The sequence below is a fragment of the Macrotis lagotis genome, chromosome 7, assembly GCF_037893015.1.
Source record: "Macrotis lagotis isolate mMagLag1 chromosome 7, bilby.v1.9.chrom.fasta, whole genome shotgun sequence".
Taxonomy (NCBI): domain Eukaryota; kingdom Metazoa; phylum Chordata; class Mammalia; order Peramelemorphia; family Peramelidae; genus Macrotis; species Macrotis lagotis.
This window is the reverse complement of record NC_133664.1, coordinates 30,321,231-30,345,558: the sequence shown is the minus strand read 5'-3', so window position 1 is coordinate 30,345,558 and position 24,328 is coordinate 30,321,231. Positions and strand designations below refer to the sequence as shown.

At 41.8% G+C, this 24,328-nt stretch overlaps 1 protein-coding gene and 1 long non-coding RNA gene across 3 annotated transcripts in view; one reads left to right on the top strand and one right to left on the bottom strand.

Moving 5' to 3' along the window:
- Window positions 1–24,328, top strand: part of LOC141494479 (ubiquitin-conjugating enzyme E2 E2) — a 338,783-nt gene that overhangs the window by 208,707 nt on the left and 105,748 nt on the right. The gene's annotated exons all lie outside the window — the stretch shown is intronic.
- Window positions 18,413–23,342, bottom strand: LOC141494480 (uncharacterized). The gene is made up of 2 exons (XR_012470458.1): window positions 22,962–23,342; window positions 18,413–18,803 (listed from the first exon to the last, which is right to left on the bottom strand). It is a non-coding gene; the product is annotated as an uncharacterized LOC141494480 (long non-coding RNA).

The window sequence follows — 24,328 nt, the reverse complement described above, 5'->3', positions numbered from 1 at the left end:
CCTTAGAAATATTGAAATGCAAACTTGAAATAAATATGATTTGGAAGACCGTTCCATAGTGGTGATAGTTGAAGCTGTGAGAGTGGATGAAAGGGAGAAGAATGGAGTAGTGACAAAAAGTCGGAGAAGGAAGTCCAGACTGGATTCGAATGACCTTTGATTATCAAAGAGCGAGAATCCACTGGAATTTTTTGAGCAGAGTAAAAATGCAGTTATCAAAAATGAATGAGAAAACACATGTTTCAGGATCAAAGGATTAGAATTAGGAGGCATTTCTTATACAGGTGAGGAAACCGATCCCCAGAGAGGTGAAGTGATCTGCTTTAATTCTATAGTCGGGCCCTGGCCTTCCAGTGCATCGCTCCCCTGTTCAGGTTTGCTATCCTTGGGCTTCAATTACAGATTTCTCTGATAACTCACATTTTGGGAAATTGTGAATCAAATGGGAAATATGTTCCCCCACTTAGGCATCAAGCATTTTAACCAATTGAGTAATTCTGAGAATTTGATACTGAGGATCTTTCAAAGCCTGTAACAGATAGAATTAGTCAGACAGTTCTCCGTCATTTCATTCCTTATACAAGTTGTACTAAAGCAATTTTAATTTTTTTTTTGGTTATGCTTTACAGTTTTTTGGATTTGAGTTATTCTACAAATTAAATCATGTTGCATATGAATAGTCACAGCAGTGGAGATGATATTCAGAACTTTTTTTTTCCATTCCTGCCATATTGGAGCACTCGATTTCAGTCTTCAGATTGAAGCATTAAAAAAATGCTGTTACCATAAAATCACTGTTACTGAAGCCCACTGCCCAGGTCCAGAATGTCCAGCTGCCTTCTCCTTCCAGGAGTTGTACAGGTCTTGCAAGAAGAAACATTCTATCCCTCCCCAGGCCAGGGAATGGCCTGTTTTGTGAAGTAAGAAACAAAGGCTTAGAGCCTTGGCAATGCTTGGCTTGCCCAGAGCAGTGGACTCTCCGCACCATGGATGATTTCTGATTGGCACTCATTGAGTGCTTCTTATCAATGGAAGGAAAGAGAATAGATTTAACTTCCATTGCAAAATTGTTTTGTGCTTAGATTTTTTAAAATGTTCCTCATTTATACTTATCATTTATTTATTTGCTTGCTTATTTATTTGGTTGGTTTTTGTGAGGCACTGGGATTAAGTGACTTGCTGAAGGTCACACAGCTAATAAATATCAAATGACTGAGACTAGTCCTCTTGACTCCAGGTCCTCCTGACTCCAAGGCTGGTGCTCTATCTGTTTTACCACTTAGTTGCCCCAGTATGTCCTTTAAAACTAGTAGGGAGCTACTTCAGGTAGTATAGAGGGAGAGAAGACCCTTCTATTTATTAGCTTCAAATGTATTAGATATCTGCACAGAATCCAAGAAGTGAAGTAAAGCCAGGGGACTAGCTACAGCTACTCTCAGGTTTAGACTCTGGCATGAGACAGCAGGGTGGTACAGTGCTGGGAAGATCTTGAGTTCAAATCCAGCCTCAGACACTTACTAGCTTTGTGACCTGGGTGAGTCAGTTTACCTCTGCCAGTCTCAGTTTCCTCTCATTTAAAATGGAGGAACAGCATCTGCCTCCTAGATGTGTTAGGATTGAGTGGAATTCCGTAGATAGCATACTTGGCCAATGTTAAAGGCCTTCAAAACCTCAGTGGGCAGTGGGGGTGAATGGGGCATGTGAGCTGAAGCAAGCCTAGAAGACTTGCTCCCCAAGCCGGACTGGCCCAAAGGCTCAGCAGCCTTTGTGTATCCAGGTCACAAGCTGCCATCTGTAAGCCAAGCACATGGCCCTATAACTTGCTTTGTTCACCCCTCTGCCAGTCTCCCAGAGCACTTATGGGGAAAGCCAGGGCACCAGCAAAGCTCAGGGAATAGAAAGACCTGTTTCTAGTAGGTGAGTGCCTGCTATAGAAACACTCTCATTGATTTCTTTCAATTATAGGCTTCCACATGTTGTGTGGAGCCACAATCTTATTGATCACTGAATGGTTGGCCTAATTTGCCTTAAGATTGTTTAGAATTAGGGTTAAAGATAAAGACTAGAGTCTTATCATCCTAATCTGGGTCTTCTGGCAGAAACTCCCAAACCGGATGGAGTAAATCACCAAGTTGGCAGGAAAATGCTGGAATTTTTTGGCCACACTGTCTCTTGAAGACTCTTCCAGAAGCAAGACTAGAATGGTTGCAGTCCTGTTGGCAGGGGGAAGTAGCCACACTGATTGGAATCACAGACTGGTGAAGAGCTGAACTAAATCCTCAAGTCAGGTTTGACTTAGAGCCAATGCCTGTAGCATCCTGGATACGCTCACCTGTTCAACACACATTCATCAAGCCCCTCCTTGTACCGTGGGCAAGGGAAAGCGCTAGGATCCAAGGGCAGAGGGCCTTGGCCTAGGTGCAGAGAATAGGTGAAATGCTCTCTTTATTTGCAGGGTCCTCTCCCTGCCTCCAGCAATTCTTTCAGTTATTTAAAAACATTCTGAGAAAGGGGTCCATGACTCAGAAAAGATTAAGAACTCCTTTCCTCCACCCCCACCCACTCCACTCTGAGAGCAGGAAGGCAAAAAAAAAAAAAAAAAAAATCTGTTTGGCCCCTAAAGAGCTAACATTCTGAATCTTCAGCAGAGCCTTGGAAGTGATATTCTGGTGATTCTAAACAGCTCCATCTTTCTATAAATACCCAATGAAATAGAGCATATATTAAAAATAGAATTGGCAATTGAAAACACAAATCCACAGACATTCATGCAGTGGATTTTCTTCACACAATTCCTGCCACCTGTAAAAACCTCAAAAATTGAGTCATTTTTGTCCTGATTGTTTTTTTTTTTCCCCAAGAAAATTTAAATTCCCAACATGAAGGTCACATTTTTGGGTAGAAAGGAAATGACCACAGACCATATTACTAAAATGAATATTTCAGGGTTCAAGTCAATATAAAAGATAAAACAAGATGATAAAGATAAAGTCTCTAAATGTTAAAGAAAAAGGTGAATGAAGGGTGAGATTAGTTTAAAAAAAAATTCAGGCTTTCAAATACTCAGAGAACAGGACCTGTCTCTACCCTAAAGATCTGCTTCTTTCCAGACCCTTCCAGCTTTCCTTCTGCTTTCCCCTCTCTCTAGTCCACCATTTACCCACTGTCTACTCTCAGCATTTTTCTCCCTTATTTAAACTGCCTCTAAATCCTCAGAGACTTGCTTGGTGTCTTCCAGGGCTGTCATCTGATTATTGAAACAAACACAGGAAACTTGAGCCCCCCAAAAACACTGAAAACTGCTGCCCACAGAATACTTAGAATTCTAAAGGATGGATAAGTCAGACTTGAGCCGGATGCCTGTTCAGCAACTTCATGGAAGGCCCCCAGGGGGTCTAGGCCAACCTGCAGAGCCCCAGGTCACTTGAACATCTCTTTAGTTGCCAGGCTGCCGACACAACTGTACACGGAGTTGGTACTGATAGAATATGGTTGGTCTTGGCAGCCACAAAGGAAGTGGGAGGCTTGGAGGACCAGCCTGCTGTCTGTGCTGACCACTGGAACATGCTCTGCATCCTCAAAGACCAGTTGTGGTCCCTCAAGGTCCTTGCAAAGTGCCCCCACTTCTCTTTGGTTTGGTGGTGGTAACTTGCTGCCTGGTATTCACCTGATCAGTGCAGCTTTAAGTGATCATTTTAGAAAAGCAGCTGTTAATTGTTCAACCCTAAAAGATGCCAGGTTATCCTGACATTGCCATGGACATTCCAGAACAATCCGCAGTTTGATTTCTATATATTCATTCATGATTTCGGTAGAGGTTTCCCAGGAGTTGGTTTTGTTTTAATTGCTCTTTGATAACTTGAATATCAAAGTAACCTAAGAATGAAATGCCCCAGAAATAAAATTACCACTGGAAAAAATGCTTTGGGGGGATAGTGTGGAGGGAAGACCCTTTAATGAAGGCCTGTGGCATTGCTGAATTCCATAAATGTTCATGATAACTAAGCCTCAGATAAGTTTCTCCTCCTGTCTCTGAACATGGGAGAAAGGTGACCATCTGATGATTTTTCTTGCCCCAAAGCATCAGGATCATAGACTGATAGAAGTAGAGTTGGAAGGGACCTCCTGTTAGTCCAGTTCCTTCATTTTAGAGACAAGGAAACTGAGGCTACTGAGGTAAAGTGACCACCAACATCATGCATTATAGAACTGAGATTTGAACGCCTTGCCAGGAAGAAATTCATTGCTCTTTCCCATGAATATTTTTTCCACTCAGAACATTTTAGCTGACAAAGAAATTAATTAAATACCAAGGGTAAGTGTCCCTAAAAAAAGATGAAACTATGAAGAGACTCTATCAACTAAGCAAAAATAGTTAGTGGCTTATTAAGTGGCTTGAAAACGGCTGCAAAATGTTGCTCTCCTGAGCACATTTATGGAACATTTTAAAATGTGCTGAGATAATTGATAAACATTTAGGAAACACCTCCTGTGTCAGATAAGCTCTGGGGATCCAGAGATGGGCCAGAGACAGCCCTTGGCCTCGAGGAGTGCTGGTCCTCCTGGGGGAAACAACAGAAAACATTTCTGTGTTGACAAGCCATAGACCACATCATTTGGAGCTGTGGCACCCAACTGTGGAAGGCACCCATCATGAAAGGGCCAGCTTGAGAAGGATTCCTCTGGATGCTGGGATCTTAGCCAGAGCTGGAGGAAAGCTGGGAAGTGCATTCCCAGTGGAGCCTTGTAAAAAGGGGGCTAATGAAGGGCCACAAATTCTGAAAAAAGAGGAAACAGAGAAAGGCTCTAGGATTTGAAGAACTCCGAAGGCCAGAAGGCTTTCGGTCTCCTGCCAGAGGTCCTAGGGAGTCCCTGGGGTCTCACGCTGAGGATGGGGGTGAGCAGGCCAGGAGGGCTGTGACAAGACCTGTGCGTACTCTTGGACCAGCCCTTGGTCAGGGCAGGGAGTGGGGAAGGACTCGATGCCAAGTTCTCGGTGTAGTCCTTGAGGTTCCAGACCAGTTGGTGTTTTTTCAATCTGGCACAAAGAAGGCACTTGATAAATTCTGACAGAAGACCGTGGAATAGAACGGAGTGCCAACCCCACCAACTTCAAGTTCATACATGGCTCTTTCCCCTTGAGAAGACTCTTGGGATTGATGAATAAATCATCCCTGGGGACATAAAGAGCCATTTTCTTCATATTCACACAAGCATGGACCAAGGTTTTCACTATCTGTGAGGATTTCCTTTAGAAGGGTTGAACAGTAAAAAAAACAAACAAAAAAAAAACACCGTAGCATACATTTTAGTTACATTTTCAAATCTAAACTTTTATTTTGTTAATATCTCACTGGCTGTTATTTAGTTAAAAGGTAGAGACTAGATTTAACACCAGGAAAACCTGTTTCTTCTAGTCAAATTTCATAACATGTTCATCCTCAGGGAAAAAGAAAAATTTCCAATTTGGGCAGCTCTTGACCTAATGTCTGTAGTTCTGCTTTCTAAGAAGTTGTCTCCAGAGTAATATAGTTTTTAGAAGTTATTTTTATATTTTTTCTTTGGATGAGACCTGAACCATCATTGTTTAATGGAACTCAAAGGGGAAAAACCTCTTTACCAAGAAAGAGCAGTTCTTATCCTGCAACTTATAGTTCTGATGAGTAATGCTGGGGGACCAAGGGATTAAGCTACTTTCCTGGGGTCACCCAGCCAGTATGTGTCTGAGGTAGGCCTTCCTGATCCTGAGGCTGACATTCTATCCACTACTTCATAATAATAATCATATATTAATAAGTCAGGATGGTGACCTTAGAACCAAGTAAATAACAGGTAGAAATGAATAGGTCTTTGTGTTTTTTAATTTTTTAGAATAACTCATTTGAGAAGGCAGGTCCTCTTGCAAAGGAGAAATGAATTGTAAAAAAGTGTCCTCTTTCCTCTCCTGCTGAGCTTTTTCCTAGGTAGTTTGGGAATCAGTTGGGCCCGGGTCTGCCTGGGTCTGTGATGCCATAATCTTACTACATTTAGACTCTGACCAGGGAACAAATCCAGTGTTTGTCCCATCTAGCCAGATATGACACTTTTTAGTGATGTTCAGACCATGTTTTTTGATGTCCTGGGCAGCTCTTGGTGCTGGCCCTTGGGCTGTGAAATATCAACATTTCTTTGTGTATGCACCAAGATATGTGTCTGGGGCCTTATTTGGATCAGCAGCAGGTGTGCCCATCTCCAGCCTAGACCCCTGGGCTGAACTTTTCAAAGGCTGACCCCCTGCATACCACAGCAAGGAAATTCGGAGGCTGAGGGGGCCACTGAGAAATATTCCATTTGCCTCCAGATAGGGAGTGGGCAGGGGACCACAGATATTAAACACTTCCCATGATGGCAGGCACCTGGGGTCCAGATTCCTTTCAGCCATATGAATGGGAGCCACGATTGATGCCAGGTTCCTCCTGTCTTCACCGTCACCATCCTGCATTCAGATGTTGAGGTCAGTGTTCTAGAACCCTGATCTTAGAAATGCTGTAAGGGAGCCGAAGCAATGCTGAGCCATGAGAGGGGAGGTCCAGAGGGTTTAGTCAGGCCCAACCGGTGTCCGTGCCTTCAGTAGGGGTAGCCTTCTGTATACTCCTTCCTGCACCAAAAAGTAGCATTGGAGGATCCTTTTATTGTCTGCTAGAGCTTTCTGGGTTCTGTGGCTCTCCTGTCTGCAGCCCTCCCCAGGAAATGCAGTCACTGAGATCTGCCAGGTGGGAAGGTGCCTGTCATCCACAATGCCACGGGGGCCACCGCAGGCAAATACAAGTGCCCACTCTCACACACAGTTTGTGAAGTCCGTGAGTCAAAGGGGAGTGGTGGTTGCCACTTTCCTGCTGCAGAACTCTAAATAACTCTACTTATTCCCATGTCCATTCACCAAAGACAAAGAATTAAGAGTTGACTTGAAACGGTGTTTTGGATTGAGAAATCATCCGTGTCAGTGATTTATTTGAATATGTATAAAAGGGATTTTTTTTTTAAAGCAGGCTCACAACAAAGTTTCCCATTCTTTACTGGCAGGCATCCCAGCCCTTTAGTAAGGAAGGTCCCACCACTGGGGGAACTTTCTCCACTGGTGTGGAAAACCTTCACTGAAGAGGATTCTTTTGGTGGGCTCTACTGCCTCAAGGAATCTAGCTGATGTACCAATTAATTAGTCAGTCAATCAATTAGTTAACAGGCACCAACTGAATCCTGGGCCAGGTGTTGTTTCCAGGTCCTTGTGATCCATAGACAAAAATGCAACAGTCCCTGTTGCTCTATCGGAAAAGACAACATGAATCCATGTAGGATAGGTGGGCTTCACACAAAGGAAATGCAAGATGGCTTTGTAGGTGGGACAAGATGTTTCTCTCGTCCTCCCACTTGTGAACCTTGTTCAGTAAAGCTCCAGGTAGAATGGTTTGCTTCGTGTCAGCTGCTGTTTCTGGGGAAGGAGTTTACCCTCTGGGAGGCCGATGTTGCAATCTCTGGTAGCTCTCTCTTCACCCTCCCGATCCTGCAGCGGACTCTGGAGAGCTTCATGATTAAACGACCATCTCTACAAATGAACCTAGGAGCTACTGGATTCTTAACTGCTTCTAAAACCTTTAGAAAAATCAAAAGAAAGAATTCTAGTCTAAATGTCACTGTCTAATAGGCAAAGTAAAAGTTTTCATTTTGGCAATTATTCACCCATACTGTCCACATATAATATTTTGAATTACTAGATAACATTAAGCAAACTCATTAGATTTTGACACAGTAAATTAATGTCAGTATGAGAATCTCGACTTTATTATTTTCTACTTTATGGGTTTTAATTTGCTGCCTTAATCTTATTTAAGCATAATGTTGCATTAAGTATATGTGTGTGGAAGTAATTACACACATTATATTGAAATAGCATTTTCATTTTATTATTCTTTATTAATGAGGCTATAAAATATTTTACTTCAGGACAGTACATGCAATACTGTTAGCAACCCCTTGACTTGAGAATACACTCATTTTTTAACCTCTAATTTAAGCAGTGCCAAAGGTTCATTTGGGAGATAGTTTTTGAAAAAAGATGGCATAACCTCCAAGCCTTCCTGCAAGAAGGGCTTCCCTGCCCAGGGGATAGAGGTCAGGAAGACCTTTAGGATGCCTCAGTTCATGCTGCATGACCTTGGCCCAGTCACTCTCTGACCATCCTAGTTCCCTGCCATGGATGACCTTTAAGACCCCTTCCACCTCCAGGTCTTGTGAACCCATTTTACCATTTGTAGCCACAGAGAACTTGTTGATTTATCGTAATGAACCCCTGGGGAGCTTTATCCTTTTTGGAAAGAAGAGGCCTCTGTGCTGTGACATCCCAGGTGCAAACCCCAGGTCCTTCAGACTCTGCCCTCAGCCTCCAGACAAGGAGGCTAAAGGGAAGCTGCCATTGATTCCCTGGCTGTGCCTTCCCTTGCTGATTCTTTACATCCATTTTGGGCATTGTTTGGGCTAGATATTTCTTCACAATCACTTATCTCTGAATTTATCTACTCAGATGACAATTATCAGAATAACATGTTTGCAGGAATCGGGATTTGCAATGGAATTGGAATAAAGATTCCTAAAAACAGTTAATCCTGTAAGCTGTTAAAAGTATTTCACCATAAGATCCTGAGAAATATATGAAATTAATCCCTTAATAATTTGATTATTTTGATAAATTGGTAAGTTATTACTTAGTAATCATCACAAATTAAAAAAAGAAATCGTACCTAATATTTTATGTCATGATTTTCTTTCCCCAGTTCCTCAAAATAGTAGCTATTTTTTAAGGCAGAGAAATGTGTCAAGGAAGTCTTATTTTGTAGATTTTTTTAAAAATTATAAATAAATATCTCATTAAATTGTGGCCTCATTGATACTCAAATCAGGGCTTCGGGGCCAGATGTCCTGACATGGTAGGTTCCTGCCTTTTGACTAGCCACAGATGGCCAAAGCCAATTCTGCCCCAGGACTCTAAGGAGGGGCACCTTCATGCCACTGCCATTCAGGGAGTATTCTTCTAGGTGTTGGATTGTTTAAAGTGTGACTGAATCTGAGGAAGCCGACCAGGATGCACAGAGAAGGGAGGATTTGAGAAGCATCTTGAGCTGGGGACGAGGCTGAAGGGCAGCCAGAGGTCCAGACGATGAGGGAGCATTTATTAAGAGCCCAGGCCCAGCTGAGGAAGGGAAGGAGAAAGCATCCCCCAGGCTCAGAGAACAGGAAGGAGGGAGGGAGAATGTAGTGGGTAAAAGGACCAGCATGCAGGTCAGAGGGCAGGAAGAGTGGACGGAGAGGAAGGGGTCAAGAGGGAGGGAGAGCTCCAAATTGTGGGGTTCCATCAGGAGCCATTCAGAGTTATTTAATGAGGGGCAGGAGTTGATGTGATCACACCTCTGCTGTAGGAAAAATCATTGTGGCCCCTGACTGGAAAATAGACTCGGATGGGCAGAGACCAGTGACAGGGTTGCATCTGTAATCTGGGACAGAGGTGACAAAGGCCTACATGTGGTGAGGAGTGGGACACCAGATGAGGAGAGAGTGAGTTCAGAGAAGGGGACTGCAAGAAAAGGAAGACAGTGGGGGAGAAGAGGAGGCTTTCCCATTAATATTTCTTTGGGGGGGGTTGCAAGGTAATGGGATTAAGTGACTTGCTCAAGGTCACACAGCCAGGTAATAAGTGTTCAAGGCAGGCTTTGAACTCAGTTCCTCCTGACTCCGGAGACAGTGTTCTATCTACTTATGCCACCTAGCTTCCACCACCCCCAGGCCTTTTCTTCTATTGCCTTTTCTGGAGACAGTGAGATTTAGGTTTTTGCAAGGCAGTGGGGTTACTGACTTGCCCAAAGTCAACACAGCTAGGAATTATTAAGTGTCCAAGACCGGATTTGAATTCAGATCCTCCTGACACCAGGGCCAGTGCTCTTTTCACTGTATCACCTAGCTGCCCCCTGCCCCCATTTCTTAATATTTCATGACATATCCTGAGTTTTAAAGAATATCAGTCACCTACTGCCTTTGAAGCATTGTGCTGGCAAAATGAGAATGAAACACTTCCTATGTGAGAAGAGCACAGATACATCCATGAAGCCACTTCAAATTAAAATAGGATTGGGGTCAAGGTTCTTGCAGTCTGACAATGCATAAGATTATGAAGAAAATTACTTCTATGGAAATGCAGTTATCAAAAACTTTTTTTTTTTAAAGCACATCTCCCATCCTCCAGTGAAGAGCCCTAGCATTAGCCCAGTAGGAGTCACTTCCATCCCTGGGGCATCTTACAGAGAACCAGTGGAAGCCCTGGGCCCTGAAAGAAGAGCAGGATCTCAGTGGACCAGGGGGAGTCTGGTCCTGGCTGGCCTGGAGAATGTGGGCCCAGCCCCCAAAGAAGAGCGTGCAGGCAGGGACTTTACAGAGAGGACCGTGGGGAAGGCTGCTTGGTCTGCTCTTCCATGTGTGGTGTAGAGGCATGAGGACCAAGTTTAAGGTCCGCCTCGACTTGGAACGGAACCATGGAGGCCACCAGGACCTCGCTGTCTCCAGAAAAGGCAATAGAAGGGAAGGCCTCCATATGCCATGGCTGCTTCCTCGTGGTGACACAGGCTCCATGGAAAAACGCCAGTGGGCTGCGGCTGGCACCTCGTCTCGGGGTCCAGATCTACTTTTCTTGTTGATAATGTGTGGTGTTAAAAATATATGACAAGAGGGCTCTAGGATGGCTTTGATGTCCATAAAGCATAGAGAATGGTAGGATTGCACTGGCAAGGGACAGGTACTCGAGGCTGTTAAGCTTTTGAACTCTGGCCTGATCATTGTTACCATAACTTTGGGCAGTTTAGCTACTGGTCTCCTTGGTGGAGGAAGACCAGCATGTTTGGGGTCCTGAGTAATGGAAGATAAGAATAGCTGACATCCATGGGACATGTCTCCCATATCCCTAGGCCTGGGCTGCCAGGCCAACTGAGGAAGAAGGAGCCAGGAAGCAGCCTGGAAAGGATGGGATAGCCAGAGGGACCCAAAGAGCCTGCCGTCCGGAGGGGTCAGACTTGTCCCTGAATGAAGCCCAAGCTAAGTTAAAGGGCAGGTGAGAACTCTGAACAGAACAGCCATCGTGGTAGTTTGTGCTTTTCTGAGTATCTGCAGCCAGCAGAGATCCATTTTCTGTTTGCTCTCATCTCTCCCCTGGGGGAAGGAAGGAAATTGAAACTCCCCCTCAGTTTACCCCACCAGGTGGATCTTAGAGAACAGAAGGTTTGGTAAAAAGCAGAGTTCAAGGCTGCATCCTTAAGGCCAGATTCACCATCCCATGGGGCATCCACGGGGCACAGTGGAGAGAGGGCCATGCCTGAGAGCAGGAAGATTCCTTGTCTAGAGTTCAGATCTGGCCTCAGACACCCGCTGTGACCCAGGACAAGTCACCTCACCCTGTATGCCTCAGTTTCCTCAGAGGTGAATTGAGCTGGAGAAAGGACAGATAAATCACTTCAGATGTCTGTGCCAAGAAAACCCAAGTAGGACCACAAAGAGTCAGACATGGCTGAAAAAATGACTGAACGGCAACCACCTCCACTATGCTACAAGGCCTGCTCATTCTTTCCAGCCTTGCCTTCAGTCCCTAGCCTCCCCAATAAATATCGGTTAATTGATTGATTGCCCAATCTAGCCAGGATCCTCCATGATATGTGGCATCAAAAGCAAATTCGGAAAATCTTAAAATCCTTTGCTTTGATAAATCATCATCAAGATGATACTAAAAGGTTCTAGTGATTTATTTTACGTTATTCATTGTGTATGTCTAGACCAGAATTGAAACATCTCTATCTTTCAGGTGTGAATCATTGTAAAAAATCTCTTCATTTTTCCCTATCACACTACATTTCCTTCCCTTCTATTGCCTTTTCTGGAGACAGCAAGACTTTTCCAATGTTTTAGCTAAAGGAGAAATGCCTTTATCCTACACCCTGGCAGTAAATATCTAGAAGCATGGTGGGTTTCTGTGTATGGTTCACTATAGCACTTTCCCAATTCCCTTAAATATGTGTGTTGGCTTTTTAAAAAATATTACTTTTAAGATGTTTGAGAATATTTACTGTTTTAGTATATTTTTTTTCTACACTTGAAATTCTTTAGGCTGTTTTTATAGAGATTCCAAAACTTTGTTAACTCATTAACTATTGTCTTATTGGATAAAAAAGAAAATTTGAGGTTTACAGTCTTTTCATGTACTCCCATTTGATTCAATGACTTTGTGGGCAAATCCTATGGGTATTATACTACCCTATTTATGGGAAAGAAATTGTATTGCAGAGAAGCCCGTTGATGCCTAGATCTCCTATCAGCTCATGAGAATTGTTCTCCTTCCCTCCACCCCTCCCCAAAGTCTTATCCCCATAAGCCATTGAATGTGTATAAGATAAAATGGAGATGAGAAAAGAATTCAAAAATGTTTAAATAAATTGCTTTAGAAACCCACTGGAAATAAAGAAAACTGGGCAAGTGAAAGGGAAGATGAGATCCTTCTGGATCTATTTTCTCCCCTTACAGTGAGGACATCACCTTCACTACAAAGATAACTCTCTGTGGGGAAAAATAAATGACCTTGGGGGGTGAATGACCATGCATTTTTGAAACCAGTGACCTTACCTTGCACTGGCCTGTGACGGTGGAGCTCAGACTCCCTCTGATCTTACCAAACTGGAAGGGCTTTAATGAAGAGTCTAGTGGTCATCTCTTATTGAATAGGATAGGACCAGCCTAGATTTGAGTATTGGTGATTTTTTTGGCTGAGAAACTCGGTTATAACTTGGTGGAGGGAGGACCCAGACACATCAATAAATACAAGATTTTATACATACATACATAGACACACACACACGTGTGTGTGTGTGTGTGTGTGTGTGTGTGTGTGGTGTGTGAGATCCATTCAGAGGAGTAAAGGGGGGGGGGGGGAAGAGCCAAATGAGGGAATAGTGGAAAAAGAGAAGCCCAGAGATGGAGAGAGTAATTGGGTGGATTAAGCAAGACATTAGCAAGAAAACAAAGAGCCCGGTCTCTAACTAGGATGATCTCTTAATTATTCTATCATTTTGGGGGTGGGTGGGAACATACTACTATATATAATGATACTGGGAAGCTCCTTCCTCCCACAAAACCGTAGCTCATCTGTCGGTCTCTGAGAGCCGCTTCAATCACATGCTCTCTCCCAGTCACCCAGTAAGCATGTGTCAGAGACAGCGATTGAGCCCAGACTGTAAACAGGCAAACACTGGCAGTTAGGTAGATGACCTATTGACAGTTGACCAGATCAGAGTTCATCTTCCCACGAGGATTTATCAGTGCCCAAATGGAGAATGATTTTGTTGTGACCAGAGGATAACATTTTGTGATGCAATCAATCATTTCTCATCTTTGCTGAGGTCCAGCCAGCTCTTTGAGATTGACTTGAGTTGAATAAGGAAAACTTCAGGCAACAGTTATGTCATAAAGCATCCAATAAACGTCATTACCCACCCATCCACTGCCTTGAAGTGATTTCCCATGAGTGAGAACAAATTTAAATTTAGTCTATGCTATTCCCAGGCATATACTTTCTCTTATTTCTATGATTATAATTGAATCTTAGTCCTTTCATTAAAATATTTATCATCTTATTTCAGTGATGTCTATGTAATAGAAATACATTTGCAGAGAATTTAACCATTATTAATGAATGAATGATTATTTATAGAAAGAAATAAGGGATTTATTTATATAATGGTTATGCTTGTGGTAGAGAATATTTATGGATGTGCTTTAGAAATAGAATAAAACAGAGAAGAATGTATTTAATTTGAATATAAAATTTATATTTTTTCTTTATAATAAAAACCAAATGGCCCATTGTTTGAGAAAATAAACAAGAACTGAATTGCTTAAGCTCTAACTAGAAATCTCCATTTCCCATGAGAAAAAAAACAGGGCTTGGCAGAAAAACTTTTTAACAGCTATGTGACTTAGCTATCAGAATACTAAATTGAATTAAATGGACTTCTCTTCCCCCCCCCCCCAATTGAAACAGGAGTTTGATTACTGAAGTAATCTTGTTGCCAATATAAATTAAATTACTTTGTAATAAGTGAAAGCCTACCCTCAAGCATCCTAGTTCAGAGAATTTGGAATAAGAGGATCTGAATTCAAAGCCCACCTCTGCTCTTTACTACCTGAGTTATCTGGGTCAAAGTGGATAGAGTATGGAAATAGGAAGACTTGAATTCAAATTCTGTCAGTTGAGGCAAGTCACATAAACTTCTGTTTCTTTATCTGGAAAGTAGGAGGGAAGGTTAGGTGGCACAGTGGATAAAGCACTGGCCTTGGAGTCAGGAGTACCTGGGTTCAAATCCGGTCTCAGACACTTAATAATTACCTAGCTGTGTGGCCTTGGGCAAGCCACTTAACCCCATTTGCCTTGCAAAAAAAAAAAAACCTAAAAAAGAAAAAAAAACACTAGGAGATATTGTTGGGGTGGCTAGGTGGCGCAGTGGATAAAGCACCGGCCCTGGAGTCAGGAGTACCTGGGTTCAAACCCGGTCTCAGACACTTAATAATTACCCAGCCATGTGGCCTTGGGCAAGCCACTTAAGCCCATTGCCCTGAAAAAAAAGAAAAGTCTTTCCATGGAAAGTAGGGAAAATGATTGTGATTAACTTATAGGATTTTTATACTAATTATGTGAGATAATAGATATAAAGTTTTTTTTGTAAGACTTAAAATGTTCCATAAATAGTATTATTATTGTCTACTTTAAAAAACACAACTGCGTGTGAAAGGGCCACACTTTTTTTTGGTGTGTTTTTTCTACCTTCACCAACAGACAGAATGTGATTCAAAAATCCTCTATCCATGCCAAATACTCAGTCCTTTGCAGGTCCATATTGGAAGCTTTTCGCACCTGGTTGGACCTACCCAAGAGAAGGAATGACAGAATGTAAATGTCTATTATACCGCTAGACTGTAAGTTATTACTTTTTGCTTAAGTCATTGTCTTAGCAGGCGCTCAATCAAGAGTTCAGATTAATTAATGATACATTAGTTTATAAGAAGCATACTCTTCAAGATATAAAGGTGTTGGTAAATTGCACAAAAATACAATTTCCTATTTTCTTTTTGTCATTCCTTCTAAGAACCCAAGATCATGTCCCTCCCCACAACCAGTGCCTCATGGTAGTATTGGGAACCCTGAGTTCTTCAAAATTACACCAATGCAATATAAGCTTTGGGAGGTCCTGCCAAGCTCAGAAAATAGCCTACATGTATCTGATAGGCATTTTTTATATCTTTGACCCAAGGACCAGACTAGGTAAATTCAAGAAGATTTTATTCCCCAGTTTGGACTTCAGATGATACTTTTTTTTTCAGTTCTGGCAATTTTGAAGGCAAGATATATTTTCACATTTTTCCTCCTGTGTCAGTGGAGCAGACAGATCAGGAAATGGGACAGTTTCCTCCTTTCTTTGGTTCTATGAGGATGAGAGAATATCAAGAAATGGGACAGAGATAGAGAGTATATCTGTGATTCTATTGGTGTAGGAAACTCCCTCCTCCAGTGCAGGTTGGCACCTTCTCTACAAGTTTCTGCCTTAGAGAGTTCTTAGATCCTTAAATGACTTGTCCAAGGTCACACAAGGACAGCGGCTGGAACTTGAACACAGGTCCTCTTTCTACTCCGCCACTCTGCTTTTCATTTCATTAGAAATAGCTTATGTAAAAAAATCCAGAGGTAGTAACCAAACTTAAAAATAAAATGGAATAAAACTAAATGACCTACAATATCCCTTTCAACTGTTTAAAAATAACAAAGTTAAAGATGGTGAGTTAATATATCTCAACTAAAGTATCAGAAGATAAAGGACTTCTTTACCTGCTTCATCATTGGGGTATTTTATTTCTGGGCAATTTGTTATCCCTTTTATTCTCTCTCAAAAGAGTGTGCTATTTATAAACTAACAGTGGATCATTTATTTTAAAATTCTTGATTGATCCCCTATTATGTGCAAGGAAAAATACAGGTAGATAATATGGATTAAGACGATTATTATTTGAAAAGAAAATAATAACACAGGTTTAAAAATAAATTGCATGTCAAACATTTATTACCTTTGACTTCAATGATGACAACTTGATTTATTTGAGTTCTCAAAAAGTTCTATTCCAGCCTTAGACCAGATTTCAGAGTATTAATGCCCGCTAATACAATAATGGAAATATACCATTTTTCACAGTCATTCTCCCAACATTCACTAGGCATTTATTAAGCAACTGCTATATTTGGGTATTGTGGTGCAACCGGGGCCCCCTGTACTGTGATCATGTTTTAGCTGGCCAGCACCATTCCAGAAGTGCAGAGCTCCAGGAGCACCTCTGTCCTGAATGGACAGGCTCGATTATGGGGGTTGGACTCTGGCTAGCATGTCCTGAGCTCTTAGGTCACCAGAAGCTTCCATTGGGTGCCCCTTGAGATAAGTAGTCCCAGTGGAAATCGTGGCAAAGGGTAGGTATGAGAGAATGGGTGGGCCAGTATGCTTTTTTCCTTTCAGCCACGACCCAGATGGATCCTGGAGCCAGTCTTAAGTTGGTTTGCTAGGTAATAACAGTCCACAAAGCCCTTGGCAAGGGCACAACTTGGCTGTTTTCTTCCTACTAGTGATCAGAGCCCTCTCGTAAGAGGTATTTCTAAAGCTGTATCTGGAACATGAATCCTTAAGTCATGAAATGTTAGAGCTAGAGCAGAGGTCATCCGTTAGTGTTATAGCTATGGCAGCTGAGGTGCAGAGGTGGGACAGGTCTAGTACATCCCCAGAATCAGACTGCCCTAGTGGAGGGCCAGGGCTCCTACCAGCGCAGCCGCTGGAATCTAATGTCTACACAACTCTGGGCCTCCCCTTGGGGATGCTTGGCATCTCTGAGGATGAATTCTCAGTAGTATCTGATAAAAATAAAAAATCCAGTTTTATTTGAACTTTGACTTCACAAAAAAACAACCGAGCTATTTGCCAACTGTTTCTAAGAAGTAAAAATAAATCCTGGAAAAGGTAGTCACCTTTTTAAGTACTAGATATTCATTGCAACCTTGGAAATTTAATGGATCGGAGAGAAGTGGAAAATGCCACAAGATAAAGAACTTCACTCTATAGGAAATTGTATTTTTGTGCAATTTACCAACACCTTTATATCTCGAAGAGTATGCTTCTTATAAACTAATATATCATTAATTAATTTAAACATTTGATGGACTACTTAAGTAAAAAGTAATAACTTACCGTCTAGCAGTATAATAGACATCTAAATTCTGTCATTCCTTCTAGTGGCTATTGTACTGAGAAATGAAATTCCAAAGCATGTAAATGGAAAAATGAGGTCAGTATGACAAAGCACAGAATGTGAGGAGGAGAGTCTGGTATGGAAGGCCAGAAAGGTTGTAGAGTAAAAAGAGGGTGGTTGGGTTTGATCATGGAAGCAAGAAGGGGGCACTAGGATCAATTGAGTAGGGGGATGACAGTGCATTTGGGAAAAATCGCTTTGTCAACTGAATAGAGGCTGGCTAACAAAAAGGAGAGGCTGGGGCAGGGAGCCTGCTTGTCTTGAGTCTATCCATGTCCAGTAACTGCTTCTGTGAAGGCAGGAATGGATCAGGACTAGAGTATGAGGAACTTAGGCCAGAAATGTGAAATAGAGCTAGCCACTCAAGGTCTTTTTGGGTTGGATGCTGACAGACTCAGGTCCATGGCTTTAGAAATGTCAGTTTGACAGTTGTATGGAGAGTGGACTGGAGAAAAAAAAAGATGTCAGGAAAACCACCTAGAGACTCATCTCCTCATCCATGATAAGAGGTGGGAGAGGGGACTCAGAAAAGTTGTGGAAGAGGGCAGTAGTGTCATGGGCCGGGGTACCCCTAGTCCTGGGTCTTGCTAACTGGACTTTTGGAATCTGAAGGAGAGAGTGAGGCTGGCACCTTTGGGCAGCTCTGCCTCCCTTAATCCCATCTCTCTGTAGTGTCTTTGATCCTCTAAGAAAAACAAAGGCCAGACTACAACAGTATCATAGGGATTCTATAATCCCCTCCCTGAGGATGTTCCCTCCATGATACAGACCATTATTCATCTAGGTCTGCCCATCCTAGGCTATTTTGTAACCTTCCAGAAGTTGCCTTTCCTGCATTTTGCTCTCTTGATTTCTCAGCCCTCCCTCTCTTGGGATGGCTTCAAGATTCAGAAAGCCCCCTTTCAGAATGTCCGGAGGTGGTGAAACTGGACTTCAGAGAGCTGGGGCACCCGAGCTGAAGGTGAACCATGGCCCTGAGGATAAGAAGGGCCTTTACTTTGCACTACAAACCTGAAAGTAAGACAATACTCTATTTTAATTCCCTTTTGATTCAGACTTTAACATAAGACTGAGGATTCTGACTTTCTGTGATGATAGTTTGAAATAATTTTGGATCCAATGAATGTCACCAGTTCTGTGTTGACAGACATTTCAATTAAGCAGAAATTTTCTCTAGGCACGCAGTGTCTTCCCTTGGTTCTGTTTCACAACCTGTCGGACGTTGTCTCCGATCCACCAAAGCCCAGTTTATCTGCCCATGGCAAATCCTGGAGAGACCAGCCACTTCCCAGAGCAAATCATGTTTTCACAGAGAAGAGGATCTCAGCAGTTTTCTTGTGCATGACTCCTGCTCAGTGATGAGGCTGACAAGGCCAGGACGCTCTCATCTCCATAATTGAGTCCTGCAAAAACAAGCCCCACAAGTTAAGAAAGGCAACTAGGCCCATACCCCGCTGGCCGCTGGCCACCCGACCCTGAAGACGGTGAAGTCACTGATAAACAAATAGGGAAATTTTCCACTTTGGTATAAAAACTGCATTAAAATTAACTTCCATGTGAGGTACAAAAGAAGATGATTCAGAGAATTTTTTTTTTCTGGCAGGAGAGCTTAGTTAACACCTCCAGGAGCACTCTTCGGGAGACCACCAGAGCCAGCTCTTAGGTCTGGGCACCAACTCTGCCAGGAGAGTTTTTTCTTGTCCCAAGCAACTAATGAATAAAGGCTGTCCTCTAGAAACACCAGGAGGGGAGGGGGAATGTGTCCACACTGGCTGGACACAGGTGCATGGCCTCCGACCCTCGACAGGCCCCTGCCATTCCCCCCAACAAAGCATTTGTGGCTCTCCAGATGGTTCCTGGGTGGAGAATTCTAAACTTGTGTTTTAGATGCTCATAGTTCATTGCTGAAATGGTAAAGAAGGGAGTTTTTTCCTTCCCAATAATTAGAAATGCCTTTATTGATCTCTCCTCCTGTGTGGTTGGGTCAGGTTTTAAAGGCTTCTCCCACCACCTGGTTTTTTAGACGAGCCCTAGGTTCAATAGCTAAGGAAGGAGGACATTGCTAGTCCTGCCCAGGGAAGAAGCCTCTTGATCCTCAGGGTTTCTGTGAGTCTGTGGTGGCCTCCCCACCTGCAGTTTGGATGAAGGGATCTGAAAGCCAAGGTCCATCTTAGCACACGGGCTCCTAGGGTTTGTCAAGGAGTTAACTCTACCCCTCTTTGAGGACTTAACAGGATACTTGTCTCCAGTGTTTCTTCCCTTTAGTTAATTCTTCTCTCACTATCTCTTCACAGTTTAAGACAATCAGTGGTTGTTTTGAATGTGCTAAATTCAGTATCTTTGATATTAGAATTTAAATTATTACTCTTTAAAAGTAAATATACAATTTATGCTCACTTCCATTGAGACGTACAAATATTCTAATAAAGGAACAAAGGAGAAGAAAATATTTTTTTAAATCTTCTAATGATTGCGTATGATAACATCTCTGTCTAACTTTGATTATCCTTTTCTGTCGCCAGCCCAATCTTGGTGCCTGACCCAGAGTTGGTTCTTAGTGAGAGGTTGGTGATTGGTTGATTCTTAACTGTATCCCAAAATATGTGTCCATTGACATGAATACTGAAGTACCCATTCCATTCTATCCTTGTCTTTTTTCCATTCTTCTTAGAAAAGTTAACTTCCTGAGCATTTGTGTCTTCATTTATAAAATGAGAAGGTGGCTTTGGAGATCCCTCAAGATCTACCTTGTTCTGCGACTCTGTGACCTGGGTTATATATACAAGGTCATAGGAGAGAAGGAGAAATGCCTTCAACTTGGAGAGAATCAGTCCAGATAGTCTGTAGGAGGGGCCCCTAAACTCAGGGCAGCTCCAAGAGGCAGAGGATGGTCCATGCAATTGGCCCAGTAGCTGGTCAGTAGAGCGTGGGGTGGGAATCATTGCTGGCTTGACATGCCAAGGAGATGCATATAGGAAGCCTCTGAAGCTTCTTGTGATTTGAGCTGAGCTTTTGGAATACCCATCTGGACAACTGTGACAAGAGGAGTTAGAAAAGGGAAAGATTGGAAGCAAGAAAACCAGTCTCCTATGTGTACCAGAGGATTGACAGGAACTCTGAGTGGATGTATGTGTGTTTATTCATGTATATATGTATATACACACAAAAGAACAAGAACCAGGTGTATATATACATATGTGTGTGTTATATATTGTCACAGAGAGAGATTTATGGGGATGTATTTATAGTCCCCCAATGTCATCCGTGAAACCATACTGTTGATAATATAAATATAGGTTATCTAATTAACTATATCAAATATTCTTAGTACTCAGATATGGCTCTTGCTTCTTTTGGAGTCTAATCCCATTGCTCATTTGCAATTGCTTCTTCAGCTGGGAGTCCTATCCCAAATAATGTCAAGTCCAGTCTATCTCTGTTTGAATTTTTGCTGAAGACTTTTAGATTCCAACTTAAAACCCTCAAAATAGTATTGGTTAAGAAAGAGGTCAGAAAGTCATCTAAACCTTTAAGCTCCCACAACAGACAGAAAGGAGGAAAAGATTATTACTGATCTCACCATAGAAGATGTAAACAATAGTATGTCTTTACTTACCAAAGGCAATCCTGAACAGTCACTTAGTCTCTCATTGCTCTGGGTCAGTGATGTTGAACTCTAATTGAAACAGGCCACTAGACTGGACATGTGTTGGTTTAGTTTTAAAATATAACATTAGCTATGATTCATTATATTTTTATCTTAATCATTTAGAATGTTGACAATTGTCTTTATATGTAATTGGAAAAGAAATAAAATACTATTAAGAAAAAAATCTTAATCATTTCCGTTTGAAGTGTCATCCGGGTGCTGGTTGGAGGCTTTGCTCCAGACTACTTTTCAGAACTTGCAGTGGTAGAGAAGATGTGGACCTACATTGGTCCAGAGAATTTCCTCAATGGAAATCACGGTACCAGGGGGTGGCTGGCTGGCATAGTGGATAAAGCACCGGCCCTGGAGTCAGGAGTACCTGGGTTCAAATCCGGTCTCAGACACTTAATAATTACCTAGCTGTGTGGTCTTGGGCAAGCCACTTAACCCTAATTGCCTTACAAAAAAAAAAACGTAAAAAAAAAAAGTAATCACAGTACCAGTCCCTATCCCAAAGGCTCTGATGGATTTAGTATAGAAATGCAGCTGTGCTATCAAATGTAATTCATTCTTTTAAATTTTTTGTTATAATCTTGTATGTCATTGGTAAGAAATTAGGAAGTAAAATGAGGTGTGGTTCAACAGCCTTGGGACAATAAAATGCATTTCTGATTCAAGAGCAAAAAACAAAATGAGGAATTGGCATGAATTAATAATTTTGGATCTCTAAGGCAGACCTCCTTTGTTCTGATTGTTCCAGTCTCTAGGAGAGGCAGCTGGGCTCAGTCCTCAGGCCTCAAAGAAATGTTGTTTTTTACTCACCAGGGTGTAGTCTTATTTAGAGGTGTATAAAATAGATAAACTTTCATAAATTACAATTATAGTGAGTTTTAGTCGACAACATAAACCAGTGATCTCATGTTTTTTCATCACAACCTCATGATGTTTTGCGGGTGGTGGAGTCTATCTCTCTTCATGAACTCCTGAAGATTTGTCATTTTTTAAAAGCTTGAACTTAACAGAAACCTTTCTGTTTGAAATGGCTTGATTGCACTGCATGTTCTGAAAAGTCAAACTGCTCCAATAAAACAATATTATTTCAAGAGTAATGTGACTATATGAGGTGACATTTATATTAAATTTTATTTTTATCTGCTATCTGGGATTTTCTGAAATTATACCAAACTGTAATTCTATCCAGTTCTGGTAGCTTCAGTAAACCTAAGAATAAGCTCAAGTTATTTGTCATAAGTTTCCCATGATGGAAGTTATTTAGACTTACATTGTAACATTTCTTACTTTTAATAATACAAGATTAAAATCATTCACTTTGAAATATTATAGTCATACAGTATAATTCAAGAAGGTTTTACTGCTATTGTCACTATTTTATATTAGTTCAAATATGATATCTTCACAATGTGTCAGTATATCTATACATTTGTTATTTTTTCATAGCATTCACATAAATTGAACATGAATACATGCTTTCATCACAACTCTTTAAACATACATGTGTTATACATAGATACTTATATGTTGGTGTGTGTATATATAAATCTCTCTTTCTATATACCTTAATCTGTCTGTTTAAAATATATATTGCACCTGAAGGGGATTAAAGACCTGGGAGGCATCATTGGGAAGGAAAAGGGGCTGTTAGGTTGAAGATTGAAACTTGAAAAAGGACAGAAAGAAAGAAGGCTTTTTAAGCACTTGACAAATGTCATCTCATATGACCTTCACAAGAACCCTGGCAGATTAGAACTGAGGCAGAGAGACTGAATTTGAACTCGGGTCTTCCAGGTCCCAGATCCACTGTGACCAATTTTATTGATGGCTGAACTGATCTGACAAAGGGATCCTGGACAGATCATGAAAAGAACCCATTTCATCTGTCGCGTGTTCTTACCTTCAAGCAGGGTGGATAAAGGGCCCATAACTTGGTCCAGACTGGCTCCAGATTTTTAGGACCGTCTTTGCCCCAAGGTAGCAGCTAGCCATCAGAAAGGATCCAGCCCAGAGCCCAATGTCAGACACTCTTTAGCTGTTTGACGTAACCTCTGTCCATCTCACCTGCCTCTTCTGTCAAACCCTCTTATTCTGTCAACTGTCCCAGGCCTGTTCCAGTGGATTCAATGACATCATGTTTGTAAAATGCTATGCAAACCTTAAGCTTGCCAAAGTTCCCTCTACTTTACAGTTAATCTTTCATTCATTCCCCCATCTTCCCATTGAATACTCATGCATGTATCTGTACAGATCTCAGGAAGGCACTGGAAAGAAAATAATCTGACTAATTTACACTGAGATGAAAATGACTGATGGCCTTTACCCTTTAATCCTCAGTGGTTGTATAATCCTAGAATTCCTTCTGTAACATGACCTATAAGAGGTCAATCAGTTTATGCTTGAACATCTCCAGTAGGCAAGAGGTAATGACCTCTGGAGGCAGGCCATTTCCTTTTGCAGAGCTTGTGAAGTATGAAAAGTTCAAGAGACAGAGTATCTGGGTAATTAGCAGTCATTTTATTAATTACAGCCAGTGGATAGTTAACAAAAGGGTCATTTGATGGTCTCTCCTAAATCAAAGACCCCTCATGGAGCTCACGCAAAGCTTACAATGCCTTTTGGATGAGTGGATGGTTCTGAGTGTGGAAATCAACTCTGATTGGTTGACAAGTAATGAAAGGCTGTATGTAATAATGAGAGGTGGGCTTGTTCTAATGAGGGCCTAGGGGACTTGATTGATCATTCCCTTTGGGTCAGAAAAACTGATTTTTTTCCCCCCAGACCACCCCAGTCTAAGACAATCTAGACTAAAGATCTTAAACCCACCCCCATCTCGAGAAGAACACTAGAGGGACCGAAGAATTTCTTTGTCTTTTGATTGGATCTAGGTTTCCCCAAGTGATTACATCGTGCTGATATTTCATGGTCTCATCCCTCATGTCCTTCAGAGGTTGGTGGGATAACCTATAGGAGCTAATTTCTGGAGGAAATAGGAAAGGGAAAATTCTGAGTCCTATTCATTTCCTGCTTTTTTTTCATACTAGAGAGAAATAATCATTTTTCTTTCAATATCAAGCCTAAGTCTATCTCATTACAGCTTCCACCTCATCTTCCAAAGTTCTGTCATTTGGGGGCCAATCTAATCTAATCTCTTCAAGATGGCATCTCATCAGCATAGGATCGAGCTCTTTGGATAAAGCTCTGACCATCCTGCTCCAAGGGAGAATGGAAGGAAAGCAGTGGAGATCGCAGTCCCCACCCCACCTT